Source organism: Protopterus annectens, chromosome 8.part0 (genome assembly GCF_019279795.1).
Source record: "Protopterus annectens isolate FY-2018-M chromosome 8.part0, PAN1.0, whole genome shotgun sequence".
Taxonomy (NCBI): Eukaryota; Metazoa; Chordata; order Ceratodontiformes; family Protopteridae; genus Protopterus; species Protopterus annectens.
The window spans coordinates 720848795-720861369 of record NC_056741.1 but is presented as its reverse complement, the minus strand read 5'-3'; the positions used below and the strand labels follow the sequence as shown (position 1 = coordinate 720861369).

At 36.7% G+C, this 12575-nt stretch overlaps 1 protein-coding gene across 1 annotated transcript in view; it reads right to left on the bottom strand.

The window, feature by feature from the left end:
• IRAK1 (interleukin 1 receptor associated kinase 1) overlaps positions 1-11573 on the bottom strand; it is a 1465691-nt gene extending 1454118 nt beyond the window's left edge. The window contains exon 1 of the mRNA XM_044080171.1: positions 11491-11573. The gene's annotated coding sequence lies outside the window, so the exon portion shown is untranslated. The remainder of the gene's footprint in view (positions 1-11490) is intronic.
• Positions 11574-12575: the final 1002 nt, after the last annotated feature.

Genomic DNA, 12575 nt, shown 5'->3' with positions numbered 1-12575 from the left:
TCAATCATACCCTCACCTCAGGCTTCATGCCCACTGAGTGGCACACAGCTACAGTTATCCCACTCCACAAGGGGGGCTCCACCTTGGATCTCGGGAACTGCTGCCCTATCAGACTGATGAGCCTGATCTGCAAGGCCATGGAATGTATTATCATGGAACTTATGAACAAAGACATTGGCAACCTTCAAACACTGGATCCCACCCAGTTTGGGTTGGGGAAGGGCCGATCTTGTCTCCTGAACCTGATTGACTTCTTCAAATCAGTCTCCAGAGCCGTGGTCGAGGGTAAGGCAGACCACACAGTCTATCTGGACCTCACCAAAGTATTTGACAGCATCCCCCAATCTGGAATCATAGATAAACTTACTAAGCTGGGCATTAATCCCTTTGTCACTCAATGGGTTGCCAACTGGCTTACTGACAGAACCCACACTGTAAAAGTAGCTGACTCCAAATCCAGCTCCAGACAAGTGACAAGTAGAGTACCTCAAGGTTTAGTCCTAGGACCACTCTTGTTTGGCATCTACTTTTCTGAAGTACAGGCCAACACTAAGGGACTTTGGCTAACAAAGTTCACAGATGACTGCAAACTGGGAGCCATTACTGAATCCCCAAATGGTGTGGATACTCTACAAAAGGACATTACAGAAACAGATGTTTGGTGCCAGAGCCATGGGCTCAAGCTCAATGCCAAGAAATGTATAGGTATCCCCTTTGGGAAAAAACATGTACCCATGAATTACCACATAGGTGGCAGTACACTAAACACCGAAAGTGTGATAAGAGACTTAGTAACATAGGTGGACAGTGGTTTCACCTTCAATAACCACATTGCCACAACAGTCAGGAAATCCTTCTATATGGCACACTCCATCACTAAGGGCTTTTCATCCAGAAAAAAAAGAGGTCATTTTCCCACTGTACTCATCCCTCATTAGACCCATTAGAGAATACAATGCCCCATTTGATATGTAACTCAAGACATCTGCAACAACTGGAAAGACCGCAGAAATACCTCACTAAAAGAATCACAGGCCTAAAGCAGATGCCCTATACTGACTGCCTTAAAAAACTCCAGCTATACTCTGTCACATATCATCTACTCAGAGGCGATCTCTGCTTAACATACAATGCCATGTCAAACCCAGAGCTGTTGGACATGCTACATTTAAAGAAATCACAATCCCTCAGAGCCACACAATCTAGGGATCTAAACCTTGTCATCACAATAAACCAAACATGCTGGAGGGATAGGTTCCTGACCCAGAGACTCCCCAGACTCTGAAATAGACTGCCCATACATGTCAAGCAGAGCGCCTCTTTGGCCCTCTTCAAAAGGAACCTTGATGATTGGATGGGAGAAAGGAAATTTACCCCGGGGATCACGTCAGTCACCCTGCTAGACAGGGGTCCAGGGAAGCAAATAGTGTGGGAAGAAATAGCCAGGGAATTGTTATGGCTAGGCTTGTATAGGCCCTAGGGCCAATAGCCTAGTACCAACCTATGAACCTATGAGCAGGCATGTATTTAACTGATTAAAGTTAATACACAGCATGGTTCTTCATGATAAATGTGCTTACATTATACAATGACAACATTCTCAGTAAACATGTAGGTGTAGGGCCTTGTAGTAGAGCTTCTGCAGTATGGTCCAAAAGTCAAGCATACCTTCTCATGCTCTGTTTTAAAAATACTATATAAATCAGGAAAGGGTGATGTTAATATGTAGTTAAATCTAGGTCTGAGACTGAGCTTCTTGTTTACAAGGTCCGTAAACTGAATGATAAATTTAGTATCAAACGCATGTGGATACAAAAGGATATTAGATAACTGTGAATAGTAGTTGATCAGATCATCTGTTTTTTTCTGTGCATTTTGATTTGCTTTAAGTTGTGTTTTAATTGCATAAATAAAATGAGCACTATTATTTTCAAATTGAGATATAGCAACCTTGTCACTTATGGATAGCTGTAACACTTAAACATCTGCCCAGCTGTAGTTTTTCTTAAATACATAGGGTCTGTGTTAAACTACAAAGGGCTCTGGGTTAATTGTACTTATAATGCTATGGCTAATAAACATTTTGGGAATGCTTGGTTAAGCTTCTGAAGACTCTCATGGATCACTAGCTTAGTAAGTACCTATAAACCTATGAACAGAAGCTGAATACATGGCATTTCACTACATTTTGATAAGTTTCAAGTTTGCATATTAGTTTCAAATTTTAGTGTATATGTTTTAGTCTGGTAATATCTTTGAGGTGAAAACTCGCTGTGCTTGTTTTTTTTTTCCATTACTATCTTACAGAACAACAACAAATATATACTTGTGGTTAGCCCCATTTTATATCTTACCATTGTAAAAGTTTTAATAGTAGCTGCTTTGTAGTTAGCTGATAAAGTAGTTACACCTGCAGAGTCTTTACTTACCACTCTTATCATTGATCGTGGCTGCACTTTAATCAAAGCATATGAAGAACACACAAATCAAATCCTGTCTCTCAAAAAGTATATATACATACATACATATATATTATGTATAATATTTATTATGTCTACACACACACACACACACACACACACACACACACACACACACACACACACACACACACACACACACACACACACACACACACACACACACACACACACACACACACACACACATGCACACACACACACACGCACATATACATATACATATATTAATAACTGCATTTAAATAATTTGAGCAGCAGGGCTAGCCACCTGGTCGTGTGAACGTTGGCTCTACATGACGGTCTCTGTTTATGTGACACCCTAACCCCACGTGCAAAACTGGGAAAAATAGGGCTGTGGATGAATGGATTTCATTTAATCAGAGCTTTTAAGTGGTTAAAAACTGGAAAGAAATGCTTTTTTCATTACAAACAAATATGAGTACCTTTAAAAAATAAGATAACATTAAAGTGTTTACAAAATGAGTGATAGTAACTGGGCATAATGCATTATCAATATTTTTTCAATTTCTTAACAAATGTGATTAACTTTAAGGCAAGTTTGATAGCACAGTTTTGTACATAGTATTATCTACAAAATTATGTTTAATATGCAAATGCTCTCTAGCTGTTTTGTAGATATACAAACAGGGGTGGGTTAAGAGGAGACCAATAGAGCATTTGCTCTTAGCGGGTTGTCGAAACTATAAAACTTAGAACACTACAAGATCGAACTTGTATGTTTGAAGTTTTATAATTTCGAACAAAAAAAAAATAAATAAAAATATACCAACTCTGAGATTGCAATGCAGTGCAGAAAGGAAAGCTGTAGTGCGATCTATTTGGTATATTTAAATAGCGGTGGTGTGGGGGGTGCAGGGGGGCTTGCCCCCCTGCTTGCAAAACTTTATTTATTTTCTTTATTTTTTTTTTTTACATAATCGAAGTTCTGAAACTTCGAACATAAGGTTTCGACCTTATGGTGTTCGAAGTTTCAGAACTTCAATAACGTAATAGGAACCTGCTCTTGGCCTCCCTTTTAATGGTTTGCAATGGTGCTTGAACTGTCAAAGTCAGGGATACTTCTAAACCACTCAAATGTTTGTTTTACAGCTATCTAATCTATGTTCCCATGACGTTTAAAATTATATAGTGTTCAAGGCCAGCTGTAAGAATAGGCAAACAATAGTCATCTAAGAAGGCACACATCAGACAGTGTTTTTGAGGTGTCACCCTAAATTTCAGAAGCAATAAATGCTGACTGGATCAGAACTCAGCTCAAAGCCTAAAACCAGAAGAATGACTGGATTTGCTATTAGTGCTTTTACATCCTATGTAAATACAAAACAGCAGTTATTTTGCTGTTCATGAAACTGATCATTGAGAGAGCAACTGTAAGAGATGCTAGCTGCAGGTTCCTTGATTTGCAAATATCTCTTGTTGAGCACTGGACTATACGAAGCTGTCGATGGCTGCATAAAAATTGTAACAGAGAGTAACTTTCAGAGTATGAATTACAGTTGCTTGAATACCAAATCTCACCATAATCTACAGTATAGTCAAACGTTGTTCAGCTGTCATAGCAACAGAATAGTGTTACGTTATTGTTAAGTTTAAAGAGAAGTGGGTTATCTGTTGTCTTTCTGTGACAGTGTTCACATTACTTTTTTTTTTTTTACAGCTGCTCTGTACAGTGACTAGCAAATGAATTTCTATTGACTGACAGTTGGACTAGAATTATTCTTGAGCCAACATCAAGGCAGGTCATCAACAGAAACTCCAATCACTGTTGCTCAGGTCCCATTTGTTTATTTCGCACATTCAGTCATGTCTGCTTAGGATGCTAACCAAACAACTTAGGATTTGACTGACTGGTCTTGATAACTGTAGTCTGCTAGCTGAATGAATTCTGTAGGTTACATTATTAATTGGGTATAAGTAATACTAGTGATTTTGAAACATAATTCAAATTACAATGTTGTATAAGGGCCTTTTCTAATTAATTGCAAATTGGTAGATGAGAAAGAAATGATCATATCAATATATGTGTCTCTGTATATGTATCTGTGAATATCACGCTAAACACAATGAGAGAGAGGGAGTCAGAGACAGAAAGACAAGGAAAGAGAGAACAGAGGCAGAGGTATATTTTATCACCTTTTCTACAGCTCAGGTAAACTAAACATATAAGTATATAACCTGCATGTGTAATCTATCTGGTATCTGCATTCAGCTGTGTGTGTGTGTGTTACTGGCATCTGTTGTAGATCAGTATGTGTGCACATATCTGGGATACTGCCCATTCGAAACATCAAATTTACTTTAACAATGCAGCATCTTTAATTTTTCATTACTTTTCTGCCATCCACTTTATACAATTCATGGGCAAGAGGAAGCCAAAAGCCATTCTTGCACTCAGTTTGCCTAAGGAAGAGAAGCAATCCTGAGTAATATATCACTCTGAAACAGGACACACACACACACACACACACACACACACACACACACACACACACACACACACACACACACACACACACACACACACATGGTAAGGACTGCCAATTGGCATATTTTTGGCATGCTGAAGGAATCATAAGTCCTCAGTGAAAACCAGTATGGGCAGTGGGGGGATTTGCAGAGCACAAATTAAAGGCACCCCAGAGAGGAACCATACCAGAAAACCACATACTATGAAGTATCTGTGCCTAACTGCTGCATCAGCATGTGCATGTAACTTTCATTTTGTGTTTGTATAATCTAAATCAAAATGAATAATAAGAGATGAATGTTGAATCAAAGGCCATTTGGTCAAAACTAACTGAGCAAATGCTGTTTCACCAAATTGTTTTAACTTTCTAACTTGCCCTTCTATGACATTTGATAATCTCAGACTTAGTTATAAGGAGAGGGTTGCAGGATACACAACCTGTGAAACAACAAACAGAACGCCAAAGCTAAGATCCAGACAGTATCAAATAATCCAATGCCACAAAGATATCAGAAAATAATTGCTATCATTTTAATGGTAAAACTTCATCAGATAAAAAATTTGCAAAGCTTAAAAACTGATATAGAACTTTTGAATCTGTTTAAAAAGGTTGTGTGACAGCCAAGACCCCCCCCCCAAAATAATTATTACATTTAAAGTGCCTTAGTCCTTTTTATTTTAAAAAGAATATATTATAATATAACAAAAGTCTTTAAAACACTTTAAAAGAAAACAGTTGTTACGTCTTTCGGCTTTTCCCAGTTAGGGGTCGCCACAGCGGAACTCCGATCCGCTAATGATTGGCAGTAGATTTTTACTTGCCGAGTTGCCGGCCCTGATGCACAACCATCAACAAAGGTACACCCATTCACGCATGTCTCCACACAGAAGACGCTCTAGCTGAGAATCGAACAGGACAACGTCTTACTGTGAGGCGACAACGCTACCGCAGCACCACCACCGCAGTATAGGCAGAAAATAAATGTTTAAAGATCATTAAACTTATGAGTCCTTACATTTTCACCAAGAATAGGTGAAAGATGAATTAAAAAAATATAGGTGTCACAAGAAGAAATAAAAGATAAAACATTAAACTGTGAATCTCATGCAAGATGTAAAATTGTTAATCAAAGGGAATTGGCAGAGAGTATAAGCTGCCGCCAAAAAGTTATAATGCCTATTTAGAGCTTCCTCAAGATCAATTGATAACGTTAGATTGAGTGCACATGATTTTCTCTAAGCCCAAAATAAAAATACAACATGACTAGTAACTTCAAATTTCCATTCTTCCAAAGAAAAAGAACAAACAATAGCCATGGTTAAGAAAAAGAAGAATGTGTGTATTGATGGAGTTTTGATTCAGATTTATGCAAATGTACTGAAAGAAATTTTGATGGCTAGAATGAATTTTGTGAATATAATAAAAATTCTGTGGGAAACGAAAGTTACCATTTATTTGTATTTCTGTCTGCTTTATCACGTGGAAAAGGCTGACCTTGTCTTTTAATGGCACTTAAAAGCTGACCTGGACATGAAAGCCATGAGAAATTTATCATAATGAGAATACTCTACAAGAAGACAACTCTACGTAAATTTTACCTCTTGCTGAATAAAGCAGTGGAGGTGGGCCACTTCTGATGATCATATGTTTGGACTTATGCATACCCTAATTTGTATAGTTTGTCTCCCAGTTGTGATTCCCCCTTCCCTCCATTACAATAATGAAAGCTTTGAGAACATTTCAAAGTATAATAATAAATGAAAATTCCATATTTATATTCAATTGATAAAGGTTTAAGTGCTATAAGGAAAAAGAACCAGATTTGCGTATATAAAATGGAAAAGAAAATCTTATTGTGTATATAAAAGACTTGTTTAATTCTGCCAGTAGTTACTGATACACAAAAATCAAAGAAATGGAATGCAGAGATAATTACAAATTCAGAAAGCTCACATAGTTCTTGTGTCTTAATAATTATTAAAAGAAGAGTTTGAACATTATAGGAGCACACCTGATAGAGTGTTACTCATGAATGTGTGTAAATACAGATTTTATTCTTGGTATGTATATGAACTTTTTTGTAACTTGGTGATTGAAATGCCGGCTTAGATGGGAACATTTCCCACGTTTTCACAAGTGAGCTACCTAAAATACCATGGTGGTATGATAATTAACTTTATGAAGTACACTTTCTGATTGATTTTTAGAGAGCAAATTTACATGTTTAGCAAAACAGACCATTACTTCTAAGTTTTGTTTAGCTTCTTTGGATTTTACATTTAACTCAATATCAGTAGAATTATTTTTTGCCATTTAGTCAGACCGTGTGGCACTAAGTATGAGTGCCAGATTATTTTTAAAAAATCTAACATTTATTAGACTTGTGATTCTATCTTTCTGGTGTAATGATGAGATTTTACTGAATATGTTTGAAAGACATTAATCAATGATTTGGATTTAAACAATACTCTACCTGGTTAAATAATACTTGTATGGGAAGACATACGGTATATATATGTATATATGAACATGTAATTGAATTAGTTGATATAAAAAAAAAAGATATAAACTTTAAGCTTATAGAAAAGTGGAAATATTCTTTATTCTTATCAATAACGTATGTGAAATGCATAGTGCAATGGATAGCTTAATACTTCAAAATAAAACATTAAAGGAACAAATGTAATTCTACATTTTTAAGATGGAAATCAAAACAAGGCCCACCAGATGAATACAATTATGCACCCAATGAAATTAAGAATGAAAAATGGCATTTCCAAGATAATGAGGTAAAGTGACCAAGCCAGCACAAAAGGCAAATCATTTAGTAAAAAATGATTTCATTTTTGTACAAAATTAAATAAGAAAAAAATAAAAAATAGAATATTGGTTCTATATTTATCTCCAGCCAGATATAATAAAAGTTAAACCAAGTCACTGAGTAAGAGAGATTTAAATCCTTAAAAGTCTTAAAAAGGGGGGAAAAGTCTGGGCTGGCTAGAATTTCCTTACAAATGTTATCACTTTTTTACATATTGCTATGTTGACAAAACTTATTATCTATAAGTTAATTCCAAATTATGAGAGTTCATCAAAAAGGTAACAATTATGATAAATCTATAAAAAAAGTTAATGCATGATACTGACCATTATACTGACCATTATCAGTCATAGCCACTGTGTAATTATGATTATCAAATAATCGTTAAGACCATAAAAATAAGATTGTTTACTAACTTAAGTAAAATTGTGTTTAAGGAACAATACAGGTTTTCTCCAGGGGGGAAATCCTCCTCTCTTCCCCTTCGTTAGCACCAGAATTTGGACATGCTACTAAACAAATTTGGGTTACTTGGAATATAGGGCTTTAACTCTGGCTTGTTTCTGAAGCAATATTTTAAATCTGGTGGAAGACTTTAACAGGATGTCCATCCATCCTTAAGTGGTTTGTTTCACATATACAATGCAACACTGAAAAAAAACTGCACTGTTTAAAGAACTTTTTACAGAGCTGGACAAATAGATAGCTATAGATATTATTAGGATCAGTTGTTTTGGCATGAGATTGATATGTATTAGTGTACAAAGAGAACTTTGAGCACCGCTTTTATGCAGTTTATACAAAAGTTCAAGTCAGATATGAAGTATAGTAAAACTGATCAAGAATGCTTTATTAACTTGGAACTAAGTTTAATGGAGAAACTGAAAACACATTAATAAAGGATCTTATGATGGGGTTAGTAAGGGGCAGCCATGATAGTGCAGCGGATAGCAATGCTGCCTCACAGCAAGAGGTTCTCTGGTTCGATCCTCAATTGGGGTGTCTTCTGTGCAGAGTCTGCATGTCCTTCCTGCGGTTGCGTGGGTTTCCTCTGGGTGCTCCGGTTTCCTTCCACATCCCAAAGACATGCTGTAGGTGGATTGAACACTCTAAATTGGCCCTAGATGTGAATGCATGCATGTGTGTGCCTTCTGTAGAAGGTTGGGCACCGGGCTGGCATCTTGACACAGTAAAATCCAATGCCTATCATGAGTGGACAGGTGATCTGCTGTGGCAACCCCTAACTGGGAAAAGCGAAAAGAAGAAGAAGAAGATGGTGGGGTTACTAAAGAAGACTTAAAGAAACTTTAGAAGTCATAAAAGTACATCATGCTATAAATATGCCCATTAAGCAGAAGAAATACCTGGAGCATGTTTATATCTAGGAAAACTGGATCAGTGCATTGACCAATCTCTATCATATGTTGCCCGAACTGTAGCCTTTTATACAGTTATCAGTATTGGATGGATTGTCAACTGATATAATAATACTGGCACATTACACAAAATATTGTAAATGCATCTATTAAAAGCAGTTATGCTTTTGCATTACAAATGTGATTCAGCAGATTTTCTTTCAATTAATGCTAAACATAAGGAATATGAATGTTCTGTATGGTGTCCTTTGCTACCAAAGTAGAAATGCCAACTAATGTAAACAAAGATTTTAATGATGAATTTGTACCTAATGGATTAAAATGCTATTGTCAAGCACTATTATGATTGAAATATATTACTAGAATATCTAATAGGTCTGACCAGATCTAGAGGAATATGTTTTAAAATGTTTTTCTATATAGGCTGTTGAGAATTTAATATGACTCAGAAAAAAACAAATAAAAGCATATGACAATGAACTGTGAAAACACAAGTGAGGCATTCTATCATCCATCCATCCATCCATCCATCCATCCATCCATCCATCCATCCATTCATTAATTTGTGCATCCCTATACCACCTTAGTAATGGGTGCTAACCTTAACGTGGCCTCTTCCCCCACCTCTAACCCTACATCTTATCTTAATAAAAACTTTCCTGTTACACTGCCACTGCACAAGACATACTCAGACACACAAACACACACCAATACAAGCTAACAACACTACATCTATACCTTTACCTAACCCTGACCCTAACCCTAAAATAGACTCACTTGCATACAAACATACAAAACCTATCCCTGACCCTAACCCTGACTGTCACACACATGCACAGATTTTCTCACCCCCTCCAACCCCACCCACATTTCTTGATGAAACATTTCCTCAACATTTTCACCATTTAGCTGTACATTTTTTCAATATTAAGCAGCACCTATTGCACCTGTCGACCAAATGGACATTCAAAGAAAAGACTTGAATGCATATGTCTGTCTATCTATTTGCTCTTTATCTAGAATGCTGGCTACCAAGCGTTTGATGCTTAAAAGAGCAAACACACTTGTATGAGTTTGTTTTACAATAAACAAATTCCATGATTTGCTGGGTATCTCAGAGATGCATTACTCTCGGTTAAAATATATGTATATATATATGTGTGTGTGTGTGTATGTGTGTGTGTGTGTGTGTGTGTGTGTGTGTGTGTGTGTGTGTGTGTGTGTGTGTATCAGCAGCAAGGGTGTTAGGGGAGAGCACTGAATGTTGGAGGAAACAGGGGTGAGGCTCATGTGTAAAAAAAATACCTTAATAGCTTTGAAGAGAATTTTGTTTTTTTACTGCTTTTTATGTTTTTGTACTTCTGAGTCTTCAACTACTAGTGTGCTGGTGTTTAATCATGCAAAAAAAAAAAAAAAAAATATATATATATATATATATATATATATATATATATATATATATTGTGTGTGTGTGTGTGCTCATATGTATACATTCTAGAGCAGAGTTCACGTCTAAAATAATGTAGTTTTGTTAAACAGAAGGAAATACTGAAATACTGGAGCAGACGCTTCTTGTATAAACAGAAGAAGCAAAAAAAATATTTTTTACCAAGGTTAACACAGTTTAGAGGTCCATGTTCTTTTTACCAGTTTCCATCTTTCAGGATTTCTAGTGGTAGATGTCCAGGCTACTTCAGGTTATTCTGGAATATGTTCAGCTTTGTTTCAACTCACTCCATGGAGCACTGCTCCAGGCATGGACGCCCCATGAAATGAGAGATCAGCATTTTTAAGAGGACTATTGTCCTCCTTTTAGACATCATTTGTATGAGTTAATTGCTCATCAACAACAATTCCTGTGAGAAGAGTCTCTAATTAATATGTAGATATAGGTCTTAAAGAGACAATACTATTTATACTGTTTGCAACAAATGCATTATTTACAATAGTTACTATTTACATTATTTCACTTCAGTTTTACATAATTTTGACACATCACAGAGCAAGAACTGTTACACCTTGTCACATATCCCCTCTTCTAGGTGGAAGCTCTCAGTTTTTCACCTGCTAGATTGGCTGCAAGACTTAAACTATCTTCATTGTGATGGATTGAGCCTGACCAATGTTGTACAGTAAACTTAAATGATTGTATGCAAAGTGTCCACCTATGAAGTTTACTTTTTCTATCTTGTTGCTTACGTAGCCACATTAGGGGATCATGATCTGTGACCAATGTAAAGTCCATGTCAAAGAGATGAGAGACCACTTGATCGTTAAACACTCTCTTTCAGTAGTGGAATACTTGGTTTCCATCCTACTTACCTTGGAAATGAAAAAGCTATAGGGTGTTCTTCCTCCTCAAAGTCCTGTGAAAGGACTACCCCAAGGCCTACCTCTGAAGTATCTGCTTCTAGTGTTCATTGTACTTTAAGGAGCATCTTCCCCTTTGTCGCATCTATAAGAGGCAAAATGGAGTACAAATGGTTAGTTGTACACAGCTAACCACTAGAATGTCTTCACTTGCAGATTAGTGATTGAATAGGCAAGGTTTGTACTGCTTCTAGTTCTGCTTTCATGGGGCAGACAATTTCCTAACCTATTTATATATCATAAATATTTGGTCTACAATGTGACTGTCAACTTGGCTTGCTGCAGGGAGTCTAAATGCCATAACTAGATGTGAGTCACAATCCTCAGAGTGTATTATGACATCATTTAAGCAAACTAGATCCGCTTTATTTTGGATATCCTGTGCAATATCTGTTTTGCTTCCCTCATGTAAACTCCAAGATTGCTGCCACAGTTCCTATTGTTTTCAGTAAGAATGTGCAGTTCTTTGTCCCATTTTTTTAGTAATAACTGCATGCATTGGACACTTCTGCTCTTGTGATGAGTTATCTACAAAAGCCTGTTTAGATACTTGAGACCAGATGTTATGGGAGAAAAAAATTCATTAGTACAGTTATGGGGGTTGCAGATGATTATGAATGACAGCAGCAGATTCTGTTAAAGGCAGCAGCTAGCAGGAGGTCCCCTTATTAAAAGAAGAAGTGATAGAATTTTGTTACCTAGTGACCTCAAACCCGGAATGGCAATAGAAGTAAAGGCTCCCTCATGCTGTTTTTAATTATCACTTGCAAAGCACGTGATATGTTGTAACTGTGTGAAAGATAACAGTACAGCTACCCACAGAAGTGATCCATTCATTTTTTTTCCATGTTGAAGGTTGGGACCGTTGTGGACAACATTATGTCTTGCTAAAGCCCTTTCCAGGAAAACTTTGTAAAAATTCAAGTCCTCTGTTAGCCAAAAATGCATGATTCTGTGTGGAACTGTGCCTTTGTATTGGGTTCATATATCGCCAGTAATGCTGTATCACGGTAACACATTTTTTCCCTACAGTTTTC